The 4,115-nt window shown below is 37.0% G+C and overlaps 1 pseudogene; it reads left to right on the forward strand.

Moving 5' to 3' along the window:
• The first annotated feature begins 1,112 nt into the window (after window positions 1–1,112).
• LOC121483545 lies at window positions 1,113–2,278 on the forward strand (annotated as a pseudogene).
• The last annotated feature ends 1,837 nt before the right edge of the window (window positions 2,279–4,115 follow it).

Here is a 4,115-nt window from a genome sequence, read left to right on the forward strand (position 1 = left end):
AATGTACCAGAATACCTACTTTCTGCCATCCCTGAAATTCATGATGGCATGGTAATGACACTCTGGCCAGGTCATATTCACTGGCCTGGGCAATTTACCCCTCTATCATGGCATTCTTTAGGGTGGCATGAACCCAGCATCATACAGAGGAGGAAGTCATGAAGGAAATCATATCATGTGCTTCCACTCAACCTCTCTTCATATTTGTAAACCTACTTAGAGTAAAATAAGATTCCTATGTACATTGTAGATAATATTCCATTTAGGAAATAAAATTAAAAGAAAATATGTTGGATTAAGGAGGCGTAGTCCAATTACTTCACACTAGAGATAACTGTAGATGTTATGAGATTAATTTTTTTGTTTTAAAATCTCAATAGTTTTAGTGCTTATGAAGCTAATTACTTCTCCCTCACTATCTATTTTCCCTTGTGCAAAGAGACCTGGACTATTTTAAATTCACAATGCCACAGAGAAAACTCTGTCTGAAATTCATTATTGATTTTTTATTCAGTTGCTAGGACATTGAGTTCTTTCCAGCTAAGCTCCTAGGTTACACCACTTACCAGTAAACACAGTGATAACTTGAGTTGTTTCAGATGAAATATGGTTTGGTGGAAAGGTAGGTAGAACAAGGATGAAACAGATGAATGGCCAGTGAATGGAAGAATAGTTAGCACTGGAGAGAATGGCTCACTAGGTAGATGATGCTGATAGATTAGTGTTGGCATCTTAGAAAGGTCACCCTTTCCCTGCCTGAATTCTGTATCTACTGTCAAATAAGACAAAACAATGAGCTTTTGTTACTGAGAAGAGATAGGCTGGAAGATGTGGCTAATGATACTGGTCAAGAGCATTTTCCGATATTGAATTCCAGAAATAACAGAGATCTCTCCTCCCAGAGGCAGGCAATGCTGTATATGATCAAGCCGCTGCCCATGGGGTGTGTGGAGAGTCCTTTTATAGGAGCAAAAGAAGAACAAAATAGGATGTAGCTCATTTTCAGGAAGAAGAGAGGAGTCTAATCAACTCCAGTTGTTTGCAAACCCATTAACTGTGTCACTCCACCTCTCATGAAAAGGAGTAGTAAAAGACGGAGAGAGGGCGTTCCCGCCGCTCGGCCAGAATTCTAAGGCTTTCTGCAGAGATTTGAAAAATGGCAACAAATGAAAGTATCAGCATCTTTAGTTCAGCATCCTTGGCTGTGGAGTATGTAGATTCACTTTTACTGAGAACCCTCTACAATAACCATTTTAAAATGCTTGGAACTGGGAAGCCCAGGTGGCTCAGCAGTTTAGCACCTGCCTTCAGCCCAGGGCCTGATCCTGGAGACCTGTGATCGAGTCCCATGTCAGGCTCCTTGCATGGAGCCTGATTCTCTCTCTGCCTGTGTCTCTGCCTCTCTCTCTGTGTCTCTCATGAATAAATAGATAAAATCTTTTAAAAAAATGATTGGAACTATATGTTGAATAATTATACAAAGTTCCAGATTGCAACATGGGGATCCTTGATAGTTCACGAAGTTCTTTATTTCTTGTTCTGTTTACCTGGATTTTTGTTTCAATTTATACCTTTCATGAAAAAGTACAAAATTCAAAAGGATAAACCAGAAACATGGGAAAACCAATGGAAATGTTTTAAAGTACTTCTCTTTAATCACTTTTGTATCCAGCTTCCTTTGATCTGTAGAACTTATTATTTTACAGAGTATTTTAATATACCTTATGATTGGGAAAGAATGCCAAGATGGTATATGCTTTTAGCAAGATGTTTTGGCTGTGCGGTGATTGAGGATACCTGGCACTATTTCCTGCATAGGCTCTTGCATCACAAAAGAATATATAAATATATTCATAAAGTTCATCATGAGTTTCAGTCTGCATTTGGAATGGAAGCTGAATATGCACATCCTTTGGAAACTCTGATTCTTGGAACTGGATTTTTCATTGGAATCATGCTTTTATGTGATCATGTCATTCTCCTTTGGGCATGGGTGACCATTCGTTTGATAGAAACTATTGATGTCCATAGTGGCTATGACATTCCCCTGAACCGTTTAAATCTAATCTCTTTCTATGCTGGTTCTCGGCATCATGATTTCCACCACATGAACTTCATCGGAAACTATGCTTCCACATTTACATGGTGGGATAGAATTTTTGGAACAGACTCTCAATTTACTGCCTATAATGAAAAGATGAAGAAGATTGAGAAAAAGATGCAATAAATATCTCATCTCCACCATCCTGAAAGCACACACCTCCCTGAATTGAAGCGAATAGCTAACATTGCTTCTGCGGAGCAGAAATAAACATGTGTCTTGGCTGCTAAGTGATACAAAGAACATTACCAACCTTTAATTATCTTCCTAGCGGGAACTTTTTCTACTTTACATAAAAGTTCTGTATGTGTAGAAATAAGTAAATCTATAACGAAGTATGATTTTTGTGAGGAGGTTGTAAAGGCATGTTGCTAACCTTACAGAAAGGTTCTAAGTAATGGAAAAAGTATCAGTCTGTCTTTCCCCCGTAACACCAAAGGCCTGAAGCTAAGATTGTCTTTAAAATCTTGTAAATATATAGTGGCCATTTCAGTATCTCTTAGCAGGGTGTTGGCCTCATATTGAACTTTATACATTTTCTAGAATTTGCCTAAACATCCAAGTATCATGGAATAGCCCGCCCCAAGAACTTTCACTCTGGTCCTGAGCTGACTGGTTTGGGGGTGATTCTCCTTCTTTGAGAAGCCCTTTTGGATGGCAATGTGCTACTGGTATCTATGAATTAAGGCGTTTTCGAATTGTCATAAATGGGATATTTTAGTCTAAAGGATTTCATGTTACTTGAATTTTTTTTTAAAAATGAGCTTTATTTCTGCTATTTACCTTTTCATTTTTGTATATCAAGTTTTCATTATACTTAAAACTGTATCTTGAAACATTGTGAACTGACTTGCTGTATTTGCACTTTGAACTATTGAAATAAATGTGATTTTTTTAAAAAAAAAAAAAGACGGAGAGAGGCCAAGTGCATCACAGTGACAGACATTTCTCTACATGATAAGAAACATAAGGAGTAAAGAACAAACATTTTACATACCCCTTAAGTCCAGGGTGAGCTTTTAGGGAGAAAATTAGTGGTTAGAAGTGACCATAAAATATTAGCTATTTGTGCTGTTTGAGAAACACTCTTAGCAAGATCCACAACGTTCTGTTACTTCAACATACAATTACTTATCTGAATCCACTTAGCTCAGTAATTCAGAATTATATACTACAGTGATGGAAAATAAAGGCCTGATCATATTTAAATAATCCTTAAGATCTAGAATCTACCTTGCCCAGGGTAATTTTAGCACATACATGATGACTACTTTTGCCCATCTTAATAAGGGACCCAAGGCCCAGAGTGGAAATAAGACATCAGTATGCATAGAAAGAGGCTGCCAGTGATAATGGATTCCAAGTATCTAAGAAACTTGTATAATTAATAGCTGAATTCCTCTGAGACTGATCCTTCATTGACAAGCACATGGGTGGGCCAAGTTGTCTTTTGAATTTTATAACAACAGTCATCTATCCTAGAGGTGGATAGGAAATAAATATTTTTCATTACTCTAAGAGAGCAGCCACATCAAGAGACAAAACAATAATCTTATCTATCAATCACTTTTCATAGATGGACAACTCAGTTTTGGGCTTAGAATTGTGAAAGAAGATGTTGGAAAGAACTGCAAACAACACAAAGGTTTAATAATATTGCATGAATTATCAGTCAAACTCCATCAGCATTTTTAGGATGAGTTCTGGCTGGAAGCTATTACTTTTAACATGGTTATTTTCAAATTTTAAATTAAAAACATATTTCCTCAATTACTGCACACAATTATCATTTGCATTATTCCTCTGCAGGTTTAAAATGCTGTATGCAATGTAAACATAATTCAGCTAGAGATAAAACTGATATTGATATCAGGCAAAGGCTAGTTTATAGTAGAACACACATATTATGTGCCCTGCCCTGAGTCTGATCTTCTCCACAATGACTAAGGCTCTTCCTTCTTAGATTAGATCAAACTCCCAAACAGAACAAATGGAAAAGTCTAGGAGCTTTCTT

The sequence above is a fragment of the Vulpes lagopus genome, chromosome X (assembly GCF_018345385.1).
Source record: "Vulpes lagopus strain Blue_001 chromosome X, ASM1834538v1, whole genome shotgun sequence".
NCBI lineage: Eukaryota > Metazoa > Chordata > Mammalia > Carnivora > Canidae > Vulpes > Vulpes lagopus.